At 39.8% G+C, this 26,115-nt stretch overlaps 1 protein-coding gene across 5 annotated transcripts in view; it reads right to left on the minus strand.

Annotated features, from left to right (window-relative positions):
• Nucleotides 1-26,115, minus strand: part of EPS8 (EGFR pathway substrate 8, signaling adaptor) — a 138,283-nt gene that overhangs the window by 98,099 nt on the left and 14,069 nt on the right. For 4 of the 5 annotated variants that reach the window (XM_087764949.1, XM_087764950.1, XM_087764951.1 and 1 more), the window contains exon 2: nt 4,469-4,607. The gene's annotated coding sequence lies outside the window, so the exon portion shown is untranslated. Of the gene's footprint in view, nt 1-908; nt 929-4,468; nt 4,608-26,115 lie in introns of those variants that run through there. The other variant, XM_009471027.2, reaches the window with a different exon arrangement.

Below are 26,115 nucleotides of genomic sequence, written 5' to 3' on the forward strand. Positions count from 1 at the left end.
AGTATAGAAAATATAATCTTCGTGATGGTAGGGGAAAAAAAAAGAAAGCCCTCTCAGATAATAGCATTTCCCTCTTTCTTTCTACAGAGTACATCTGTCAGTCTACTTCTCTGCCTACTATCCTTCCTCAAGCCCAGGTAACAAGACAAAGCTCAGGTGTCATAAGGTTGTGCAAATAAGGCGTATCAGCTACCCTGCAACTCCCCTTCCATGCAACGGAAAAAAGCTACCGCTTTGCCATCACCCAGTTTCCTGCTACCTGCTATGAAAGCAATGTGAGGAAGTGATCAGTAGATTAACACCATGCCAATAACTAGCTCTAAGACAACAGTTTTGTTATTTAACTCATTTTGGGGAGCAGCCGACCATTGCTAGGATACATACTCTGATGCAGGGGTGAAAAGCCGTGCACTCAGCAGCGTCGTTTTATATGCAAGAACCAAGGCACGCGCGCGCTCTTGCTCACACACCCTCCGCAAAGGTTATTCATCACCACAGCAACCTCTCAAAACAAAGGTGGAAGCCAATTCAAACAGCCCTGTTCCTCTGATGACAGAGGATGAAGGGTGCTCTCCACCTTCACCCTACAGGGGGCTTGTTTGCTTGGGTTTGGTTTTATGTCATTGGATCTCATTTACTAATTTGATTTTCAGCAGCCCAGCACGCATGGCCAGAGCAGAGAACAGCCATACTTACGCATTAACAAAAAAAAAAATCTCTATAGCACTGGTTAAAAGAACAGAGAAGAACTGGCTGATGTACAATTCCTTCTTGCCACATGGCTGAGCAAATGCCATACTCTATTACACGTACCCACCGTCACCCCACCTTCCCCGCACCCTCCCCTCCGTACCAGGAATAGCTGCCTTAAAATAAACACCCCACCTAAAACCAAGAAAAATCCCAACCTGTTTAGCTACCATTTCTTCCTTCCTCTGCCCTCACCGCTCCTTTTCTTCACATCCTCTTTCACTCTGTGGGAGATTAAGGATTTTGGATACGTTAAGGCAATCCAACCAAGTCAGTAAAATAATTGTCAAGTCAGCCCAAACGAAAAGCAGAGTGTCTCTTCTCTCCCTGAATCTGGAAAGAACAAACCCCAATGCTTCCCTGAGTGACTTGAGGAAAAAGATTACGATCATTTCTAAACCTTTTCAACTACAAGCCCGGAGGAAAGAAACACTGTCTGTAACGACAAGCTGTCAACACTCGGCGAGCAACGTGGCTCTCATTCGTGACACTGATCCTTCGCCTGCAGAGGGGGGCACCTGGGCATCAGCAGCCGCACCACATGCAATGACAATACTCAAAACGCCCAGATTTCTCTGTTTCTCCAAAAGCAAATCCCCCATCTGAGCAGCCAGGTCTTGATGTAAGAATGCCCTCCCTATTTTCAGGATTTAAAAGATAGGGTAGCCATGTGTTTTGAAATACAGGATTAAAAAAACACAACGGTTCCTACAAATTTTATTTTTTAAATGGAAAACACAGGTGATTGGAGCAGATAACACAAAGTCTCAAAGGTTAAGTCCCATTTACTCCCATCAAGAAATAAGTTAAATTTTGCTACAGTGAAACCACCAGAAATACCCATTTAGCTTCAGTGATTCTATGGATCTAAGCAAAATGTATGCTAACAAAAGAGTGGTTTGATTTATATCAACTGCTTAACCTAACATTTTTCTTAAGTTTCAAAATCATCATTGATAGCTGACCATTAATCATTTGCAGGCTTATGATGGTTTGCAATATTTGTCAGTGTTTCAGCATCCCAGCAACATAAACAAACACCTGGGGCAGGAGGTTCCTGATTCTGCAATATTTGTATTAGCCAGTCACTTCGGTGTAATACCGCTCTGACACCAAAGGATGCCTATAATTAAGAAGAACTAGAAATGTAAAAAAAAGAAAAGGATAAATAAAAAAAAAAAAAAAGTATGAGAAAATTCAGGTTACAGATAAAGATTCAAACAGCAATTTCAAAAGAGCACACTGCATTTGCAGGTAGCAAAAAGCAGTAGAGCCGGATTGAAAGCAAAGTGCAAAACACCGTCTAACCCCAAGCGCAGGACATTCTCCATGTACGCTGCATTTGAAGCTCTATGTTCTATTACTACAGGGCTCTCAGAAATAGAAAAAAACCTGCATTTGAGCTGACACACATTTCTTAAGCGCAGCCATCAAATCATCAGCCATCAAGGCAAACCCATCAAATTGGATGTATTCATAGCACAAGGTGATTTACGTCATGGTGTCATCACTACTTTACATGATAAGCAGGCGTTGGCTGACTCAGTCTTTATTTGTGTAGTGAATTTTCAGTGTACCTTCCTGATGATCTTGCGTTTTGAAAGAAGTGTCTCCAGGTGGAGATGCTTTGCCACCCACGCTACAGGGTAGCAAAGGCTTTTGCCTTCTCCCCCATGCTGGCATTCAAGCTTGTGAGTCAGACTGGGAATACACAAATACGTACAGACAGCAACCAGTCTTAAATTTGGGACCTTCCTGACCAAGACATAGGCATGCTTCCACTGTGAGAGAATAATTTTATCTATATGAAATTATTAGGCTTCTAGAAAATCTGTGGTCTCTAACTTCTAATAATTGAAAATACTTACTGGTGAAAAAAGTGCACCTACCCAAGCAATAACAGTTTTAAATTAAAAACATCGCTTCAGTTACTACCTTGCTTTCTCTATTTCTACACACGCAGAAAATCAATTGCAACAATTTTAAAACCTTTCTCCTCCAAAGCTGTTGGAGTTAGCACTGAAGTTGTTACATTATTTAAGAGCTGGGGTTCAGAGTTCTCGAGCAGCATAAAGGAACTGCATCTGCCTTCAGCAGTTCCCAAGATAGCAGCTGTTAAGCTTGAACTGAAGCAGGATGAGCAGTGGTAATGAGAATGACGGGAACTTAAGGACAGGTATCTTCCAACTTGCAAAAATACAAAGGATACTTGACAATAGCACCAAATTTGTTTTTCCAAGCTTTCCATTAATTAAAACCTACCTGTTTAATAGACTGGTTTAATAGACTACTGGACCTTGAAACAATGTCCTTGAGTTCCTTGTTCCTCCTTTACCTCCTCCAGCATGAAGCCAGAACTACCTTCATAATTTTTCAGGCCAGAGTAATTTTCCAGCTCCGCTCCTAATCAAGCTATCACGTACAGCTCAGTACGGCACTGACCTTCATGTTTTTGCCCAAATATTCCAATGAGCACTCTTAACAACATGGTAAAAACCTGAAAGACTCACGCAAGAGCTCAGGACGTGTATTGCCCTTCCTGCACCCGTCCTTGCAGGGGGCTCCTTCTACCTTCTCAAGAAGATAACTTCAAGTGGTTCTACTTAAAGCACCAATCTTCAACTCTGATATTCATAGCAAGATCTGATGCTGAGCTGTATCATGCTGATTCTTTAATGGGACTCTATGCATGTACAGAGGGGCTACTTCCCCCAAATTTCACAGAGATGTTTAAATGATTAGCAATAGTTAAGAGCACATATGTTGTTTTTAATAGCGAATGTGTGCTTTGCAGACCAGGCTGCATCTCATCCTTGGTGCTACACTCCTGGGAAGACAGCAGTCAGCCCAGCATGACAGTGTCTTAAATAAAGCAGGGTGTTACAAGGTGCAAGGCAGCACTCCACACATTTCCTGTCAAAGAATCACAGCATTTCAGATGCTGGAAGAAGCAGATTGCCATTGTTTTATCAAGGAAAATCACAGATGGGAAAAACCGACTGGAAACCACCTTCCCCTCAAAAAAAAAAATTGCTAGCTATTATCTTTTGCAGAGAGGGTATGTCTAGTATTGAACTGAAGACTGGATCACACTTCAGAGGTCAAAACAAGCACACTCTTCTTTACAAAGCATCTTCAAAAGGAAGCTGGTGATGAAGTTTGTCTGTGCACAGCCACACAGATTTAAACAGGAAAAAAAACCCCATGCACTTACATAAAAGGCTTTGGGGAGTTTCATTTTCTATTCAGCTGGAAAGGGAGTGAAAAAGCACGCACACACAGACACGCATTTTTAATCATCCTCATGCTGACAGTAGCCAGTCACTGCTTCTGTTATCAGAGCCCCACAGCTTGTATTTCCAGGCTATGAAGCACTAAGGCAGAGGGTATAAAACCTCCTCTGATTAAAAAGGCACGGTGATATCGTCTAGTACAACACACCAACTGCTACAGATTTGAAGTTTGGCCTCACCAGGATGCTAGTCATTCAGTGGAGGGAGAGGAAAAAATAATCCATAAAGACACAAATAGTAAGGATTTCCTAAGATTAGCTGATAACCTGGATCACACTCATTTTCTCTAAGCTCGTCAATCCTCCTCCAGGAAAAACAAACAAAGCAGGCAAGTCTTTGCATCCAGAAACTTACAGTTTGCAACAAGGTGCCAGTTGTTAAAGAGACAGAGAGAGAGAGAGAAGCTGCGCTTACATACAACTCACCAGTGACCACTTGTGCAAATGCCACGTGCCTGGGATTAAAACTTCAGCCTGGGTAGATGCTGTCCCTGCCACTGCTTGATTCAGCTCAAGTGGCTGGCATCTCTCCAGAGTCACGCAGAAGGCCCAACAGGACAAATCACTGAAAAAGTAGAAAAGAAACAGGTTTAGCTTTGTACTTCCACTGCATTATACAGTTACACCTGCTAAGTGCTGACTTCATAAAATGTGATTTCCCTTATTGCATGAGAGGGAGAAGTACATTTCTGACTAGAGTCCATCCACTACTGTCAAACATGTGAACTTTCTAAATACCAGTAATATCAAAAAGAACTCCTCTGTACAGCTAACGGGAACCTCATAGTCAGGATACCTGGACAACCTCCACCCCAAACCCTGCTTTCAAGCACCGTTTGGGGCTGGATCCCTCTTCAAGGGTGGGGTGAGGAGTTTACAAAGCCATGGACCTGACAGGCTCGGCAGAGCTGAGAAGGCTGCAAACCCGAAGGGAACAAGAGCGTAACATGTTCGTAAACACATTTTGTAAAAGCTTGGTCAAGCACAAGGATGGAGGTATTGGCGAGAGTGGAGCCCCTTCCTCACCTCTCATCCCTGTCCCCGTCAGGAAGCAACTGCTGCCCAGGCAGCCCCTGCACTCCCAGCAGTCAGCTGTGGCTGCGGGGCAAGCAGCCCAGGGTTGCGCTCACGAGGCACCAGCAGCCACGTGGCCCGAATGGGAGAGAGATGGGAAAAAACATCTTTGTATTAAGAGAAACTGGGGATGGTTCAAAAAAACTCCCCACAAACCAGTGGGGCTGGAGCCCATGGAGTACTTGGGGAAGAAGGGTGCAGGAAAGGAAGAATAAAGTGAAAACCAAGATGAGAGGCAGAGGAAGGAGACAGCAAATGCTGTAATTTTTTAAGGTGGTTGGTTGGTTTTTTTTGAAGGTGACAATTATGGTATTCTTCCATTTTCTCCTCAAATTTTTGCCACCCCTCAATTTTGACTCTGACATTCAAGAGTTCAGACAAGCTTAGTCCTTTTCTATTTCATTTCTTTAGTCATATCCAACCCTTTGTTCTAACCTGGCTGTACACACAAGCTGCTTCCAGCTTCACAGCTGCACCATCCCAGGCGCTGACCAGTCCCTCACATTTTGCCAAACCTGCCCTGTTTACAGTTGAATTTTCTTATGAGTTTCTTTCTTTGGGACATCATTTTGACATTATCCCAATTCTGTGACTTCTATGAGAGATTCCATTCCCCTTCCTTTACAGGGCAAACCGTGCAGTTATGTTTTCCATTTTAAGATAAATGCAATTAAAAATAATTAAAAAGTACAGATCGGTTTGATATAGCAACAGAATTAGGAAGAAGCAGTAACAAGTCAATCCAGTACCAGGGCAAGCAGCAAGAGGTCAATTCAGTCAATCTGAATTGATCCAATAGTTGCATATTAATATACAAAGTAGTATACTGAGCTAGTTTATGTACTGAATCTTATCCAGTTGCTTACTAACATGACCAGATTATAGTGGCGGTTTATCTGGTAATCACCTAATCCTGTCAGAAACTTAAAATTCTAATATTTTAAGGAAGCTAGGTGATAAATGGTTTGCTGACCAGGAAACCCAGGTTGAAGAAATGACACATGGGCACAGCACATTGAGGTAGCATGGGCTGCCTCCCACCCATATCTCATTTCCCAGCCACTAGCCTTGGCCTTTCCCAGCAAAGTGGCCTTGGGCAAGACCCTCTACCCCTCCATGCCCATTTTTTCTCTTGCAAAATACGGATAAAGGTGACAGTCGTCTTAATAAAATACGAGCGCAAGAGATGAGGAGCACTCTAAGAGCCAAGTATGTTTAGTAGCACATTCAACGCTTACCAATACCCGGCATCAGAGAGGGTTGCCATTGATTTCAGAGGAACCAAGGTCAACGCTGAAAAAGCAACAGACCAAAGAGCCTCAGGAGCAATCACAGCAAGACCTTTGTGTGTAGGTCCCTCTCTCTCAAAAGGGCAAGGAGGCAGACACAGCCACCTGAGGATACGCCAAAGAGGAAAAAGGGACATGCTCACAAGTTACCTCTAAATCAAACAGGGTCATCTATAAAGCTCTGAGACAAGGGAACAGGCTTGGTTGCATGCATGCATATATACACACACATATATGTATATAAAAAAAGAGGACAGACTACACCTCTTTTTTTTTCCCCAATAGTAACTTGTGATCTCAGCAGCTTCTTATGCAGAATTTAATTCTTCTCAGTAGTATGGAAGAACTAAAGAATTCTGCTAAGAAAAGAAAGTGCCAACCACTAGCACATTCATTGTTTCCAAGCTCCTTATCTCCAAAATTTGTGACAGGTTTGGGGATTCTCATCTGAAAGGCAATGTAAAACAGAAAAGGAAAAAACAGATTTTGCTGGTGAGTCTCAGAGCTCCTCCTTGCTAATGTGATTTTACTGTTTGCAACCCTGGACATGAACACAGTTAATGAATAATGACTGTGCAAACAAAATATCAGATAATGATGGGAGGGGGAGGGAAGGTGAAATAATTGCATGGGTGGCTCGGATTGGATTTGGCATCAATTAGAAAAATTGATGCCCTTTTAATTATAGGAAAAAGGCTTTGCTAGAAAGATAAGACAGACACGACAATCAAAACACTTCAGTCTTTGGATTTAAATGTATGGAAATGGAAAGTTTGCAAGGTTGGGGTTTTTCAGTGTGTTTTCTTCTTTAATAAAAAATTTAGCTCTTTCTCAAAAATTACATCCGAATGTGTGTGTAAACCTTCAGCTTACTTCAAAGCTGTTACAGCAGAGATTTGTTCAGACAGCATATATGTCTGCTTTTAGCACTCTCTGGGAATATTACTTACTACAAGTAGGACTGCCACCTACAAGCTACAAGGTATCTTTCATTTCCCTTCTAGTAATAGCCCAAGTCAGTAGGAGTTATGGCCACTTGAAGAATCAGTCCAATAACCTATCAACATCACTTAAGATCCTCCCCTAATTGGTTTCACTGAATATCTTATCAAAAGAGGGCACTAGAGATTGCTCCCTGTTTGATTAAAATTGCACAGTGCACATTTCTTTCCCTGCTTTTATTCCTAATTCCAGCAGCACATGCCAAATCCTCATGTGAGATATGGCTAATATAAGCACATGAAACACATTGTCCTCAATACTCCTTTAGTAAGCCAAAGTAACTTAATAATACCCTTTAAAAATTGTAAAACAAAGGGGAAAAGGACATCTCTCTACGAAACTCACACACAATTACTTAACTACCCAATAAAGAAAAACGCCTCACAGTACTGGGTGTTTTACTTCTACTCTGTACTTCTACAGCTCTTTTCCAGTAACATCAACAATCGCACAACCCATATATACATGATCATTTCTACAATGAGATATAACCACTTCTCAATAAGTGCTATTTCATAAACCACCTTTACTACCCTACAATTTATAGTCACTATTTCTATTATTCAGTATCTTTCATTAAGAGACCTCAAATAGTGTTTAGAAGATTTAATCTTATTGCCCAACTACCTCCGCAGATGTGACTTACAAAATGAAAGCACAATTATACAAGGCAGAATTTCTCCAGGAAATAGGAACTGCGATACTTAATCTTGCAAAATAACTGAGAGAGAATTTAAAGTAAGGTATCTACAAAGAATAGTGTCTGTGCCAAGAGACTGTTTGTATTGGTTTTGCAAAGAGGGGACAGAATGTTCTCTTCCAAAGAACCACAAAACAAACTTCCTGAACCAATGCAAGTTTTCTTTTTGCTTCTATTTAATCCAAGTAAATGCGGCCTGGACAGATTTACCTAATAAGAAAAAAAAAAATTCAATTAATTCGGCATAGCCTTGTCTTGAAAAAGCACAGTCACACCCTTCAAAGTGAGTGGAACCAGCCACCTGAACAGATCTAGAACCACTGCTGCAATTAGTAATAATACCCTGGAAGGGGTTTTTTGGACCATTTTTTTTAAACCATTTCTTCCATAGCATTCTAAGCAGGTGTAATCAACTTTTTTTTTTTTTTTTATGCTAGTCTCTTGATGTACACCAGCAGTGTTTGAGAATGTGGAGATAAGAGGTGCAGCATGTTGAGATGATAAAGCAGCACAGGAAAAAGAACCTGAAGTCATCAAATACCAGTTTATTTAACACAATATGTTGTTCCTAAATCAGTCATGTATGTCTTCTAGCAAAAAAAAAAAAAAAAAAAGTAACAACAACAAAAAAACCCTACTTCAGTTCAGCTTTTACCTCCTTCTGCCTTTCAGGAGCTGATGGGTAAGTCCCCAGGGAAAAGCTTCTTTGCAAGGCAAAGAGAAAAACATTACTGGTAAGGTGAAAAGAGATAACATATCGTTTAGTGTGATGATTTTGTAAACCCAGGTTAGAAATAGTAATGGATTTGAAATAAAAAAAAAATTATATACACCCTCTACCCTATGTGAGGACACTGAGCCCCCAAAAAACCCCACACTGATGTCTAATTCTACAACAGTTCTGTTTGCATGTACATTTGTGAAAGTTTCTTGATGAACAGAAATCCTCATTCCACAAAATGTACAATGCAAAACTACTTCCAGAATCACTAGAGGTACGTTTTTTTTTCCCACCAATGTACCACAGGCATATTTGTCATATTTGCCACACAAATGCCCATCTCTTCTCACAGTTTCATGGGCTAAGATGCTGCATCATTTTGCCTGAAACAGGCAAAATGCCAAAACAGATGGAAGCCTCCACACAACTCATGTGCAAGTCAGACACTTCTTAAAAGATTATATGCAACAATATAATTTCAGAATGCTGCACTACAATCCCACTGTAGAAGAGTCATCCTAAATAGACCCGATAAAATACCTCCCAGAACTGGGAAGGATATAAAAAAAAGACAGAAACTTGATGGAAAGACAACAGAACTGCAAAATGTAGTTCATGATACTTATACTGATAAAAAGTTTCCCAAATCTGAGTCAGATGTCTAAAAGTTGTTCATCCTCATTGCCGCAGAAGTTCAAAATTGCTATAGTGTTTTTTTAATTATTATTATTGCCCTCTGAATGTTTATACCTTCCTCAGTTCTGCACATTAATGCCAGACTTGGTTTATTAACAGCCAACTGTTAGATGATTTCAGTGGCTATTTACTTGTCACTGTTTCCTTGTTTACTTTTGCCTTTTTCTCAGCTTCAACTTCTTGCAGGGTGAACAATAAAACCTGTTTCACTTTTAGGTTCCTCCTGCCACAATGTTTAGGTTTCAAGCTCTGCAAGGATCAGGCTTATTCATTTGAAAACTAATCAGTACCATTTTTGTTTTATTTTGAAATAGGAAACAAATTGTATTAGTCTCAGGTTTTATAAAAGTTATTTTCATATTTTCAACTTGGATCCACTTCTAAACTTGAGCGCACAAAAGTTACACTGGCAAATATATTCATATATAAACCCTTAGTCTCCATACCAGAGGCATATCTTGGTAGCGTTCCTAAGATTATTCTTTTTCGAATTGAAGTAAAGAAAGATTATTAATGAAAGACTCACATGGTTAAGCTTCTGCCTTTCTGAAGTCAATAGAGGGTTGGTCTTACATTTCAACAGACCCAGGATTTCTTGTTAGCGCTAGAGAAGACAAATCTGTCTCTTTAGATACATGCATGCAGTAGGCAAACAAAACTGAAAGCAGCATATTATTCAGGAAGATTAGATTATAGTCTTCAAATACCATTACAGACTTTAAAAGGACATGCATGGAGGGTATTGCAGTGGGGAACAGACACAGGGATGTTAGCGGCTCCAGCATAAATTTCCCGCCTACTCCCACGAAGGGACATGGTAAGATTGTGAACGCTTTTAAAAACTACATCGACTCTCAGACCTTTGACAAGGACTGATGTAGCTTAAAAGATGTGTGGGAAGCATCACATGTGGTATCGGAAAAAGCAGTAAGAAAAATAATTTGTTTTTTGGAAAGGAGCAGGGGGCGCGAGAAGGGGAAGGTGTCTTTTAGTCACTCTGAAGGGTGTTCAGAGCAGAGCTGCTCAGCCCTTGATTCCCAGACTTACCATGTTTGATGTGACTTGAAGAGCATTTTAAATACCGATTTCCAGATACTACCTACCTTGTGGCAAAAAAACCCATCATATCCCTGTTCACCATGCAGATAGTTTGCATTCCCCCTGCACTACGCAAAGACATTTCATTTATTTCATTTTCTTTCATCCTGCTACTGGCTTAGAAGGGGACGTTGTTTGCCACAGGTGCTCAGAGCAGCAGAAACTAGACCATGAAAAGTAACTGTGCTAATTCTTCTAACTGACCTTTTTTGCTCAATTTTCCTGTTCAGCAAAGGGAAAAAAAAAAAAAAAAAAAACCAGATGACATTCCACAGAAAGAGGGGAAACAAAGAGGATATACATAGACTGGGGTAAAACAACATCCATCCTTCACATATCTTAGCACTAGAGCCTACCAAAATGTCCGCTGTCCTCAGTAGCAAAGAAAATGAACTTTCCCAGCTGCTTGCTATCAAGTCCTTCCTTTGCTAGCACTCTTGTAAAATGAGAGCTGAAATAATCCAGGCAACTGTCCCACTGTAGCCTGAAAAGCCAGGTTGCTCTTATTTTTTCAGAAAGGCAAAGCATGCTACACAAAATGCCCAGCATTCATATTGAAATTTAACAAATAAAGAAACTTCTTTAGAAAATTTGCTAATCTTGCCTTGTGTAAATTTATTATAGCTCATTTGTCTTGTGAGACTTCTAGAGACATGGAGGAAAGAAGCCCAAAAAAAGGGAATCCCTTCACAAGGAGAAGGATGGGGAAGCAGCACGAAGGAGCAATCAGTAGCTAGATAAGAAGAAAAATCATGGCAAAAGGTGAATGACTGAACATTTGGTTCAGACTGGTATAAATTAAAAACTGTGCAGTTATTAGTCCTTCCTGAACCTGACCCTTCCTAACTCTGTGTCCACACTGCAAAACTGCGTCATCAGGAAGATCTTGAATCTTTTCTGTTTATCAAGGAAACCACAAAGATCAGGCAGCCTTTTGAAATCACTTCTACAAAGAAAAGCACAGAGGTTTCCACATCAATACACCTACAGAATTCCACCACATTGTGGCCACTATAGTAATAAAAGTTATTTTAAGCACAGCCTGTAGTAATAAATCAGTTTTTGTGCCAATAATTTTCTCTTTGTAGTTGACGAGCAGGGGGAGTTTCCCCATCATGACGTAATCAGAAGTTGCTTCCAAGCTATATCAAACCTTGGATCCATTAATTTTTTATCTCAAGAGAAGACAGAGCACACCATAGACATGGCCTCTGTAACACCTAAAACTTCTACCAAGCTCATATAATGTTTTTTCCCCACACTCAAGCACATCAAGTCACATTGTTTATACTGAATAATAAAATGAGATACTCCTCATCAGTACATGCTATCCCTTCCCTGGGAATCACAAATAGGCACAGTATCAAGACATCTGGATGCCACAATTTTCAGTTCATCTCCCCATTTTCTCAAACACCATTTCTTACCTTACATTTATCCCTAATTAGAATCACTGATGCTAGAGCTCATCTAGTCCACTGGGGTCAAAGCATTGCACTGTAAGTGATGTTTTCCAGTCTCTTCTGATATTGCCCATCAAGGTAATAAAGCTTCTGCTCTAACTCAAAGCAACCTGTTATGCAAGTCAGTGGCTAACAACCTTTTTTCTTCTACTCCATCATTGGTGCTGACTACAGTCTTTGAACTCATTATTTCCTGTATGACCTCCACTTCATGAATTAATGGTTTATCAGAATTTAATGTGCTTCATTGTTTCGTGTTCCAAGTTAAATCATCCTAAAAATCAATGCAGCTATGAAAAACAAGGTTTGTAATAGCTTTTATTAGTCTAGTAATGCAGCTGGGGAAAAAAAAAAAAAAAGAAAAAAAGAGAGCAAACCTGTTTTCAGGCCAACTATCAGGTCTAACGAAAAAAGCGAGATGTTATTTTGTCAAAAGAAGAATCAGGAACCTAATAGTCTGCCTCTTCTGCAACAAGGACAAGGTGGTAATTTTCTTGGGGCCACTCTACTCCTTCAAAAGAATCTGCAATGCTCTCAATAGAGCATATCTACTAATTCCTATAAAAACTAGATTCAAACAACAAAACATATTTTTATAGTACTTATCATTATCACTTTACTTCTTCTGTTGTTAGTTCCCATTGCACTAGTACACATCACCAGGAACAATCCAGCCTGGGGCAGGACTCTGGCCGGGACAGTGCTCGCAATACTCCAAAAGGCAAGGATTTCTGGAGACCTTGAGCTACATAGTCTCCTCAGATCCTACATAAGAATAACAAATATGACGGTTCCTTTGCTGTAGGACAAGGTCTCCTAGCTCTGTTTCCTGTAGGTGATGACTGGTACCAATGATGGCTAAGTACTCATAAAGAGCCCTGCGATGGACAACTCTAAAGTAATACTCCTTTATCAATTTCTACCCAGCTACTCGCAAACCTGAGTTAGGAATCAGCTTTCTAAAAGGTCCCACTTCTTAAAAAAAACAGAGAACAAAAAACCCCACCATTTATCTCTATAAAGGTTTTCTTGCTAGTGTTTCTTTTATTGAAGCCTATTAAGAGATAATGTTTTCAGTAATGTCTTACAGTAATGCCCTTCTACAAGTTAAGGGTCTACGAAAAGGAAATCCTCATGTTTCAATATTTAAGTGTCACCTTCCAACTTTTCTAAGCATCTCTCTTCCTCCGTTTTACAATTTCGGAACAAGAGTGTTTATCCTTGATCTGATCCCAGTTTCTTTTTGACTTTCTTCTATCATGTCATCTGTGCTTTTATTTGTCTTACTAGTAAGGAGCTGATTCTGCAATGTGGCACAAGTAAGTACAGAAGTCTAATTAACATTCATTCTAGGCCAAGAGCAGGATTTACACCACAAACAAAAAAAGCCTAATCCTGGGCTAACTGATCATACATAAAAACAGACATGCAAAAAGCTCAACCTCCCTGCAAACTGGGGGGGGGGAAAAAAAAAAAGCCCAAAACACCATGGTTACATGGACACTTCTCCCTGGCTCTATATTAACCTATCTGCACACCCCTTGTATTTCCACACTATTTTTGCCTGGCAATTATGACCAAAACACAATAACATAAAGCAACACGGCTAGACAAATTTGGAGCCACAGAGTCAGAATAAGGACATTAAAGATCTACATGACCAAAAGGGACTTTTGTGCATCCCATCCAGAAGCAAAAAAATGTGAAAGCTAGAGGAAAGCCAACCCATTAAGTTTCCCAAGAATGCCTCAAATTTTGTCTTGCCAGTATCAACGAAGTATTTTAATTGTTTGTTTTTGTTCACTGCAGAGAGTCATGTATTATCATTAACAATGCTTAACACACACAAACATAAAATCCCTCTGAACAAACAATTCCTAATCCAATGTTTCATCATTTTAATCTTACCACCAGAACTCTACTGGGGAAAATAGATAAATAAAAGCAGAAATCTGCTCTAATCATTTAAAATAGTGTTCATCACCTTGTTATTTTATGCATTCAAAGCAACTTTTAGACTTGCAATTGTGGCCATAAAATATCACATTCGCGGTGCTGAATCAAAAAAACAAAACCCCAAATTTGACCAAAATGTGGATAAAATAGAGTTCACTGTAGGCTGAAAGAGATTATGCCACATCTTTGCATGGAGCAATAAACTCAGGGCCAAAATACAGAACTTAAGATAGGAGGTTCTAATGGAAAAGCTGACAACACAGGTACCACAAAATGCATCTTACATGTATTACCAATCTTGGAACAAAAGGAGAAAGCTTTTGCTGCGTTGAGAGCAAGTTTAGTGCCAACCCATGAAGCTCCTAAGCCCAACACTTCTTCTCTTTCTCACCATCTCTCTGCTTTCACCGAGCAAAAATGTGGCAATATATCCCATGGAATAGGACAATTCTGCAGCCTCAAGATCTGCAGAGGACAACAAATGTATCCTAAACTGAAGCTGCCTGTTTGGCAGTAAGGAAACCAGATTTTTCTGCTAGTAGAAGCAAGCACACGGCTCAGCTGAAGTGGGTGAAGCTGTGACCAAGCCAGCAAGCACCTAGTCTTAAACTCTTACTGAATACACAGGTTTGCCTGTGAATACAGAATGGCTGTGTATGTTGGGATTTTAATTAAACCTTAACATCTGTACCATTGCAACTTATTATATAGTCTAATAAGCCACAGCATAACTTATTCACAGAACTGGGCTCAGTGACCTGCTCAGAAGCCTACCAAAAGCAAGGAGAGTGGCTGGGTGTTCAGCAAACCTCTCAACCTCTGCTATGGCAAAAGACATTAAAGCAAAAAAGAGGAAAATTTTGGTCACTGTCCCAGGAAGTTTCATATCTTTGGAACATTACAAAAAGCAGAGAAGAGAGACACCCCTTTTTAAGCCTAATGAAGAAAGTAACAGTTACCAGCCTAACTGGAAGCCGACCTTAACCAATTGTATGCAGGAGATGTGATGAAGTGAGAAACTCTAGAAGCCTCTCCAGTATGTCAGGTAACCTACTGCATTATTTACATAGTCCAAGCAGTACTGTTTGTCTTTAACTTCAAAGCAATTTGTGTAGCCTTATTAGAGTTTAATAATAAATCCACAGTTTTCCTCTGTTTGCCAGGATGAAATAAAGACTGCTAAAATAAAGGAAGGATGCACACGGGAGACGCACAGGGAAAAGATGACAGAGAAACCTTTTGATGCATCAAGATCATACTCCAGAGGAAACAGTTTCATTTCCCAGGAGGCTCAAAACACTGCTGTCAGTGTCATGCCATGCCAAAAAAAAAAAACCCAACAAAAAAACCCAACATAAACCAGCTACTTCAGGTTGCCCACCTAGGACACAGACCTATGAAATATATAAATTATGTCAGTGGATTACGCCAAGGACACCCCGTGTGCAAAAACTTCCTGCAAGCTTCTAGGAATTGTTTTAAAACTAGATGAATGAAGAAATGGGCCAAGGAGAAGTAAGTTGCAGCTCTTAACTAGGGTGTTTCTAGAAGAAAGACCAAAGCTAATACTGTCTTTCACAGCTCTGAAGCATTGAAAACTAATTTAATGCAAAAAGCCCCACACTGGCAATGCCTATGTGTGCACAAATTTTCTTATGAGACATAAGAAGAAGAGATATGAAAGAACACTAAATACGCCCTTCAGAACCAGAAGTGGAGAGATGCCTTGTTGTTTTGAAAGAGAGCAATATTGACCTGATGAAGACAAGTATTTAAAAAAAGTTTCTATTGGATTTAAATCAAAAGAGCAATTTTCCTCAGAAACAATCAATAGACCTAGAAATGCAAAACTGATGTCTGTTTTGTTAAAATTCAGACATCCTCAGGAAGTTAAGTGATTCTGCACGGTCTCACACATCTAATGATTCCTAGCGCAGGATTTAAATGGAATATTTAAGTCAACTTAAGAATACATACAAAACCCACACATATAAGTGACTACCACCTTTATCACTTTTAGCTTTGTCCCCTTCTAGCATATGGAAACATCCACTACAGGAATTTTGTTTCTAATATTAATATTACTATTACAGTTGCAAATTTGATCAAAACAATTTACAGGCTTAGCGTGACAAGACAGGCTTATCAAAAGAGCTTTCAACCTACTGGTCTGAAAAACACTCTTCCCATGAAGAAAAAAGCATAGTAGTCAGTGTATTACTCAAAGTCTAACTCAAGTCTAAAAATGAAGAAGTTAAAATGTATTTACAGAAATGTGAATTTAAAATGTATTTACATTTTAACCAGAAAAAGTAACAGTCTGCTTTTCTAATGATCCTTTCAAGCTTTAAACTCTACAATATTATTATTCTCTTTTTTTTTTGTTTTGGCCCCTCCTATCACAGGCTTAAATTTAGTTAAGATTAATTTGATTTACTGGCCCTCTAGGAGTTGGACAAACATAACTAATATATTAGGCTGAAAATTCAATCTTTGATTAACAGGCTTCAGGCAACTCCATGGGGACCCTCAAATCCTTAAAAAAGTTAATCCTCATGTAAGTGTTGTGGCTTCAAACTCTGGGCTCTTCAGCGAGAACATGCTAAACTCTTTCCCCACCCAAAGGAAAACAAAGATGTGGCAATTCTCTGCAAAGAATTAACAGAATAATAGCTGGATGTACAGTGAAAAGGTTCTTTGTCTTGAAAGGCATAAATGCATCGTTCTGCATAAGCGATGATTGTGTTAACTGGAGCACTGCTTATTCTGTTACACTAAATATTGCCTCAGGACCTCAACCAACCATGAGATGGCAAGGCTACATGCCAATTTATTAAGTTACTTCAGAAGAATGATGCTCAGGCCAGGATTTTGAAGTTCTAAATCTTTTCTTACAGGAAACTAATGTAGATGCAAGATGACTTCGAGTACAGCAGCAGAATGAAAATAAAGCATTCAGTCCGTGCACGTAATCTTCTACTTGAGACTAAGCTAGCTATTGCACTGAGAGATGACACATTCCACCTACAATGTAAAAATACCTAAGTACTTGTCTGTAATAGCTTTAAGTTTTATCATCTATAGCATTCATAAATTAACCCGGCAAATATTGGCTTAGTAGTGACGCTGGGCCAGTGACTTCACAAGATATCTCTGTCTACCCTTGTGAAAGTAGTGAGATTAATATACTCCACAGTCTGTAGAGCAAACAACATTAGAATAAATTCTCTCAGGAAAACTAGGGAGGAAGATGCTGTATTTATAGAAATGAGAGTTTAAGTCACTTGGTTCATTTTTTTTAACCACCCATTATTTATACCGATACTGGCAATGGTGAGACGGCTGCTGAAGAGACCAAGAAAAAAAGTTTTGACCACAGTGTTCTCAACAGACAGCTGTGAATTTAAATACCTCTCCCTGTTCCTGCAGTGAGTGGCAATAGCATGGCAAAGCTTTGTCCCTAAAATGCTACTGATTTACATGAAACTGCCAGAAATGAAGACTTCTTTCAGTGGGCAAAACCAAACACAGTGGGCACAGATGGATTAAAAAAAGAAATGCTTATTACCAAGCTGCAAAAATACTGCAGCAACAGGAAAATGAGAATATTATGTTTAATCACCTGTCTTCCTGAGAGAAGTAAAAATATTTTGCATACAAGACTTACTCAGAGACATAACAATTCACAGAATTAAAAACACAACATATTTTTCAGTCTAATTCTTTTCTAGGTACTTGCAGTGCATTTTTGTTTGCACTACAACCACACAATGCTGACAAAACAAAGAGCCTGTCAGCCCTGTAAATCATATCTTTAAGTTCCAGTGAGACATGATTATGTGTTATCCAGGTTACATGTGGATTCTTCTTGACAGTGTGAAAGCTGGCAGTCCTCTAGCCAAGCAAAAAATTATTAATTTCCCCATGTATCAATACTTAGACAGTTCCTAAAAATTTAACTTTAGCTTGGCATATTGTTTTTTAGAAATCTGCAAATCCTTTGTGATTTGACAGCTTCCAGTATTATTTTCACTGTGAATCTCCTTGCAAAACTGAAAGGGCAAAACTGAAAGGGCTGAAAAATCACATTCCTTTCTCTATCACAGCCCAACAGAGACTTCTTGTCTGAGCCATGAAGCTCAGCTGAGCACTTCCCAGCACAAGCACTGGGACACAGCAGCAGATGGAGGAGCTCTCTGCTTAGCTTGTACCCAACAAGGAAGAACAGATTAATATTAAAGAGTACGTACTACTACTTTTTCCCCTTTGTAAGCTGTTATAAACCCCATGTTTCACTCCATTATGTTCCAGGTTAAGCAGGACTGCAGAACAAGGAGGGGCAAATGCTTCCTGCTAAATTTGCATGAGGGAAGGGAAATATCTGTGGCCTTACACAGTTATTCTCAACCAGTGTCCTGGGGGTATAAAATATACCTGTTCTACCTAACTGAATGCTTATTTGCATTCAAGTCAGGACTGAGATGCAAAGCATCAACAACAGATTTTAATTATGACTATGTAAAATATTACTCCACTCCCAACTATCAAAGATCATAAAAGAGAAGAAAAAAGAACTGTGGACATGCACAAGAACTCCCTCTCCTCCACCTCCAGAAAAGGCAGAAAGCTGACTACACACTTTGTTTTTTGAAATACTTTCCATTTGCATCCTCTTCAGGGACACTTACAGGGAAAGCAAATTGCCTATGGCTTCCAAGTTGGTAACAGAGCTGGTCTGCAAACATGTCTCAGCATAAGGCCTCAGGTCACCACCCTAAATGTCTTTGTATCTCTAGCCTTGAGCAAGTTCAACTTGTTTACTAAAAATGGCTCAAAAAAAAAAAAAAAAAACAAAACCAAACCCAACCTACAACAAAACAAAAATAAACCCCCAAATCTGTAGAGAAATAGTCTCCAAGGGCAAAGAGGAACTGGCAGTATTAGTTGAGAGCTAGATTCCCCCCTGTGCTTCTGGGAGAAGAAAGGAAAAAAAAAAAATCACCTCACAATATCCTGGCAAATGGAAGCTATGGAGTTTTCCACCCCCTGAATTACGAAATTGGCCTCTTACTTACCACAAAGTCATGGAAACCCCACCACAAGCAGGGCCCAAAGGCAGTTTGGGCTCAAGAAAGATCCATCTGTTCTTTATTTTTTACCCCATAGGCGCCACAGCCATCACTCAATGCTACAAATAAACTGATGATGAGATGTAGGCAATAGGAAGCTACCAGCTGGAACTAAATAAATATTTACAGATGTCCCAACATACCTAGCAAAAAGCCTACAAAAGTTGAATGTAGCAAGCTAGCAGGATCTGACCATGGTTAGAAAGACTCTTGCAAAGAATTTTTGGCATTATCAATTAGTCCGGGAGCGTCTTGACCAAATGTGCACGTGAAGTACACCTACAACCAGCAACAGAGGTTGCTGTCCCTCCCAGCCTCTCTTCTCTCACCCAAATGTGCTCCAGAACATGAGACCCACTGCTGTCTACAAACAGTTCACAGATGGTGCCAAACTCCTCAGCCAGATTGTAAAGAAACCAAACCCAGCACCATAATTCAATCCAGCTGCAAGCTCAGAGAGGCACCCAGCCCATCATCTATGATCCAGCCTGTGCTCTGCTCCATTGAGTGCCTGGAGGCACTGACAGGGTTGGCCCACAGCCCTACCACAGAATGAGTGGTAAAACATCACCCAAAATAAGAGAGAACATCTTACACAGAAGAAGAAAGAGAGCAGCCGTCACGTTTTTGCATGTGGGAAATGCCTGCATCTTAAAAACCAAGCCTCTTTTGATTAGAGCTTGGCAAAAAAAAAGCATAAAAATCAAAGAGAAGGGAATTATTCTTACTAGATAATGTACAAATATTTACACAATGGTTCCTAATAGTTCATCCCCATCAAGATTTCCTCCTTTTCTTTAACTGCATGTGCAGCCCCTTTTACTTCTGTTATCTTCTTAGGAAAGGGGTGATGAAAAGGAACTGCTTGAACAAGCTCCAGCCTCCAGGGCACTAGCTCCAAAGGGAGCTCTTACCTGTGCGGTCCCTCAGAAGGAAGCAACACCTCAGCAGGGAAAAGAACGCCAGCTGGCAGTCACCAGAGCTTACATCTGCCTGTTTTTAAAGCATGGGGAAGAGAAAGTGATTTTCAGGAGCAGGACCCTAGCGGTGCAGACTGTGCCGATCCAGCCCTTGCGCCTGATCAGCTGGCTGTCCATGCATCGTGCTCAGCTCCTGGGGTGTCCCCTTCCCACAGGCACTGTGCTGACAGAGGGAGAGCTGTAGCACCAGAGCCCCACAGCTCGGGCCAGCGCCTCCATCGCTGCCTCCCCGCACCCGGGAAGCGCCAGAGCAGCATCTCCAGTTGCTCACTCAACACGGAGTGAGAAGGAAGGCACAAGACAAACAGGATGCAGCAAATGGGGGCAGAGACAGAATGAGAAATTACTTCTTAGTACACCAGAGATGATGTTTTATTGGAGTTCACAGACTTAACACATTTCAAGAGGACTACTAGAAAGTTAAATGAAGCGTGCACACCTAACGCAAGTCCCAAATGGGATATATAGTGCCCAGTTACCATAGCAACTTCCCTTTCAAGTTCCAGGACAAATCAGATTTCTGATGCTCTACACTACTGCAATTGTGAGAACAAAATGGACAAGATAACTATTGATATATCATTATTTCAAGTGCCTGAAAAAACAAAGAAAAGCAAATAAAATTATTCTATTTAAGATCAGAAAATCACTTTTCTTTCCAGGAAGTCAAGAGAAAACCCTACACACAACAGATATTCAAAAGCAAGAACCCAATGAGTTGTGAGAAAAAAAATAATCAGGGAGAACAGGATGGTCCCCATGAGCTGGTAATTTGACATATAGCACAACTCCATTAGATGAAAGCACTTCCTTTTAAAATGTGATTTAGCATAAGAGTTGTAAAAATGTGTAATGCCTAGTGCAATATGTCAAAGGCTGATCAGGTAAAATCTTTAAGATCAGGTCACTACTTCATACAGGAAACATGACTTTACTTGGAAGAGATTTCTCATTCACTAACTAGCATTAGTGCTTTAATAGGGGAATATTTCAGTTTTAATCTGAGCCAAAGTCTCGCCACTGTGTTACAGAAATTAATTTTGTTATTGGAATATCATCCTCTTCCAAATCAGTGAGCTGCAGACTACTCGCTACAATGAAAATGGCTTTTCTTTATAAGCATTTCTGCAAATGTCCAGCTTGGTTATTTATACTGTGCCTTTTAGAAATTCCCCATACATTTTTTCAACAGATTCATCATTTCCTTTTATTCAGTGTTCAAACCTGATGTGAAGGGATTCTATTAATTTTTCAGAAGCATCCTCATTTTACTGATGGGTGAAACTTCATGCTATTCCTTTAAATACAGTTGCAATACTGAAGCGTAGCACCAGCAAAAAAGCTGGCAAAGTTTGCCTTCCTTTGGGATAAATATGGAAAAAAAATTGTATCTAGTTATCATCAGAGAAAAAAAAAAAACCTGATATTCCTGTAAACTATGACTCATTGAGTTTTTTGGGTTTGTTTTTAATTTATTTGTAAAGGAATCTTAACAGCCTTTTTTTTCTTCAGGAAGTTTAAGGGTTGCAAAACTTCCTTTTCCTCCCAATATCATTATCTGTCAAGAGAAGAGCCTGCAAGCCATTGCATTGGAGGTTGGCAGAACTGTAAGCTTACCTTAAAAAGGCTGGTAGTTAAGCCGATGGTCACAACTCTTAGTTTGTTACAGAGAAATAAATGGGTTATTGAGAGGTAGTATGGAAGTTGCAAATCCATTAGTAACATCTAGTTTGTCCTAACCATTCCCACCACCTTGAAAGTCACCTTTGCACTCTCTATCAGCCATTAGCTTCAAACAATATCATTGTATTAGTTCTGTAGTCTGAACTCTATTTAGGGAAAAAGCAAAAGGTTAAAACAAGATTAATTTATAACTGTATCATTTAAGTTCTGTTTACCAACTGACTAGGTAAGCATTTCAGAGTGTATGTTCTCTATAGTTTGCAGAAATGTTAACCAGTGACATGCATCAGAATTAAGACACATCTACAACTTGGTGAGAGAAGGGAAGAGGAAAAAGAAAAAAAAAAACAGAAGAAAAAAAGAATTGAAAAATTACACTTTGTCAGGTTAGTTTACAGTTTCTGAAATGCCAGTTGTTCATTTTAGCACACCACAGGTCTCAAATGGTGAAGGCACTGTCAATCAAAATACTCCTATTACAAGCAAGCACTGGGCTTGTATTTAGGCACGGGCGTGAAAGAAGAGGTAGGGGAAAATAATCTCTGTTTTGAGAATATATTTAGACATAATAGAGTGGAAGAATAATGAAGAAATTAAAATGTACAGGTTTGCACACTACCACCTTTTAAGAAGAGCAGTGGCAGAGTTACATTAAGGGCCGGTTACAGCTCAAGTCGCTCAAGGACTCCTTTTGTCTTTTCCTGCTCTTTAGGCTCACAGCCCTTTTAGATGAGAAAAGCAACTGTGTGCCAGCGGTCCTCATGTGGCCTGAGTGCTTCAGGTCCTTTAAAGATAGATGGAGGGTCATGGCCTTCATCCTCCAAGTCTGTATTTTTAAGAATTATTTTGCATACCTTCAGTGTATGCATGGAGTCTCAAGAGCCATTACAGAGACTCAACTTTCAGAGCTTTGCATCCGCCCTCTTAAAAATCTAATTTCTCAAATGCTCATTATCCCTTCCCTGAAATCAGTATTCCCAGCTTAGGTTCCTCTTGAGAGCAAAACTTAGTGTCTTCCATGGCATAATCTTCAGCTAAAGCACTGTATCCTTCTATTAAACTTTTATCTTAAAACACAGTATTTTCTTGAATTGTCCAAAAATGCCACAACCTGCTTTTAGCAACCTGTAGGCAAAGCGTCCAACACCTCTTCGAGCTGCAATGCAGCTTTTGCTTCTAATTGTCCAAGCTCCCATGACTACCATCACCTCTTCCTTTACTCGTGGGAACAACATTTGAATTTGAATGCTGGTGCCTTGTGTTTCATCCCTGTTAGATGAACCAGCATATCTATTTCCAGCACTAATAAGTTTAAATGAGTAGTGACAGTTTCCAGTCATGCAGAAACATAGGCAGACTCAGATGTCATTCTCAAAATGGTAACTGATTTGAGAGAGAGCATCACAGTCAAATTGCCAAAACAGATACCTGTTTTCAAATGACTCATTAAAATCCAGGGCAGATCAAAGGGCCTGATAGCAAAAGGATCATTAAGGAAAAAAAAAAACCCACCATATTTAACATGTTAGCTAAAATGTTAGAAACCCCAAGAAGATAAAGCAATTTTAGTTTCAAACAAAAGTACTTGTCTTTGTAAGAAAAGACGACTTATTATTAATTCAAGATAAAATCATGGTACTGGAGGTGAGCCAGTTTATTGTTTTCACAAGACTTAGCAGACTGAACTCAAGATAACAGAAGAATCCCAGGGCTTTGCAAAAGAGTGATAAAAGCTACAAGCTCTGGTCTTCCAAGCGGCAGCACTGACATTCCCCACTCCAGACCTCTGTTTGCTACCACTGTCATAACCCCACCTGATTTAATTTTCCAGGGTTGTTGGGACAGTCATTTTGGTCTCCATTGTCTGGTAGCTAACAATACAGGTCTGCAGCCAGTGCAAGAGATCCAGAGACTGTAAAAATATATGGAAACAAAAACTGTTTCGTTTGCTCCATCCATACAGTGGATGCTATGAAAACCACAGGGTTCGTAAGTAAGAAATTAGTGGTGTACTTCCCATTGAACTGTTAGCCTTTACAGGGTTAAATCTAGATAAAGAATTGAGTGAAAACACATTGAAGTGCCTCATGGCAGGGGAATCTGAAGGTTCTCCTAACTCTCAACAGTCACATACTGAAGTTTTTAGAGGTGAAATGATACCCCATACATTACCACCAGCCCATTCTGCTCATTCCCCAGTCAACAGCCGCCACTTCTTCATCTTCACATCACTTACCACTGCTAGTACACCTACCTCTACAGTGCCAATACTGAAATCATGAAAGCTGATAATTCAGCCTAGCAAGCAACTGGAAACTGTGACGATTTCAATGGAGAAGAGCTTAGACAAGTTTACAGTAAAACTTGCTTAATTTTGATTGAGACAATACTGAATAGTAAAACTGAGGATGACCTGACATATTTCACTCAGTAGCTTCAGAAATTCTAAATAGGCAACCTTGCACACAAGAGATCTCAGCTATTTATAAAATAAACAGCCCCAAACTCAAGATGTTAATCCTCATGTTTATTTCACCAGGGTGCAGGTGCCCAAAATATGTTATTTGTCATTAAGCACTCATATCGATCTCTGAATTTCCACCTCTCATCTGAAACGTACAGCTGAACAGAGTAAAATCAGAATCCACCTACATGAAACAATGTATTGCAGCACTTTCAGCCTCTCTTCACTATATAGTCTAAAGATGGTAGCATTTTAAGACCTCTTTGTAGTTCATACCCCAGTGACCTACCAAGGAAATGGAGTAATTCCTGAGGACTGCAAAAGAACATTAGGGAATATTAAAAAGAGACAAGGGAGATCATTAGGTAGTTTTAGATCCTCTCTCTCTCTTTTCCTTAAAGAAGTCCTTTCATCTCATACAAACTGAGGGTTTTTCTTGGTTTATTTGCTTTTATGTCTGGAGTTAGACATTGCCCAGCACAGTTTTCAGGAAAATATAACGCTGGTTTAAAATAGTATACGCTTCAAACAAAAGATGTGTCTCACACTAAAATGAATACACAAAAAAATAACAAGAATGGCAACAAATTCTTTCAAATTGTTTCCAAATTATTTAAGTTTCTATTAATAAAACAAGCACATAATTTTCTTGGGGTTTGTTTTGGTTATTTGTTGGTTTTTTTAGTTTGAGATTTTGGGCCTCAAACTCATAAGCATTTAAGTTAAACAACAGGCAGACAGACAAGTTGTCCCATTACTATCAGTGGAACAAACAGGTATTTATAACACAAGATTTTGATCCTGAATCAACCCTCTCCCCTGCAGTTGAGGACAACTCCTTCACGAACACCGCTACCAAGCTTTATCAGTGAACATTTCCAACAGGGTTGAAGAATACCTTCAAACTAGTCAAGGTAGGTCTTGGGCAATTCTCAGTAAGTTTTGAAACAAAATATTTCTGTTCACTACATCCAGTGAAAGGGGAGAAGACTTTTTGCTAAGCCACAAACGTTTGAGTACTACCGTACACCAGAGGCTACGCTCCATCGGATTCACAGTACAGCAATTGTATCACTGTCTGGAACATATCAACTGCTGAAGCCATATGTATGTTACCAGATGTGTTTTTCCTAGGCAAGACACTAGATCTAGACGAAAACAAAATACACAGCTGTTGTAAAATGGGAAAGAAACTGAAAAACTATCTGCACAGAATATGTATACATATTGTCTTAAAGGCATAAATGAGAAAAAGCAAGAGAGGGCAAAAGCCTTGCCTTTTTTTTTTCTTGCCACAGCAATGACTCAGTGCATTTCTGGACGCTCTAGGGCGAATACGTGTCCAGAGTGGAGAGTACACATCTAGACTGAGAATGCTAACCACTTATGGTTTCTAATCAGCAAGTGCAAGCACCATCCCAATGCCTACGAAAAAAATGTTTCTGTACAACAAAAACGACCCCAAGCTTCAGATCTGCATAATTGTTAAGGTCAGTTGATCCCTGAAGGGATCACAGGGTAAGAACAGGGGAATATCTGGAAGTCTCCATTATTTTATATCATCAGGGCAACAACACTGCCTCAGAACATTTCCTCATTACTGGAAGCAAGAGTCCCATGTAGGGAAGGCATGCAGGGAGCACATAAAGAGCAAAGTCATCTGTAAATTACTATGCATTTTTCTTTATATCCTAAAGAAGTCACTGCACTAAAGCTCTGTGAGGGAGGTTTTAAGACCAAGGAGGACTTATATCACTTGTGACACATTCCCACACAGTCTTGTGGATTCAATTTCCTAAATTGCCTGAAGTGACATCT

Source organism: Nipponia nippon, unplaced genomic scaffold, assembly GCF_047370975.1.
Source record: "Nipponia nippon isolate SJK-2023a ecotype South Korea unplaced genomic scaffold, ASM4737097v1 scaffold_3, whole genome shotgun sequence".
NCBI classification, from domain to species: domain Eukaryota; kingdom Metazoa; phylum Chordata; class Aves; order Pelecaniformes; family Threskiornithidae; genus Nipponia; species Nipponia nippon.